Raw genomic sequence first — 238 nt, 5'->3', positions numbered from 1 at the left:
CAGTCCTTGCTCCAAGTCTCTAGCAGCCATGGGGACAGGGATGTCTGCGTGGGGATGGGAACGTCCTTCCCTGGAAGCAGCAGGGTGTGCCTTCGGGGTGGTCCTTGGGTTTGCAGGCTGGGGGCAGGGGGATGCTGACCCACCAGCAGCACATCCTTGACCCTGTTCTCTGCTGTCCCCCTCCGGGGTGCCCCTCTTTCACCCCAGCCGAGTGAGACAGTTGGAAGAAGAGCTGCGG

Source organism: Merops nubicus, unplaced genomic scaffold, assembly GCF_000691845.1.
Source record: "Merops nubicus isolate BGI_N331 unplaced genomic scaffold, ASM69184v1 scaffold26974, whole genome shotgun sequence".
NCBI classification, from domain to species: domain Eukaryota; kingdom Metazoa; phylum Chordata; class Aves; order Coraciiformes; family Meropidae; genus Merops; species Merops nubicus.
The sequence above is the reverse complement of the archived record's forward strand: the minus strand, read 5'-3'. Positions refer to the sequence as shown.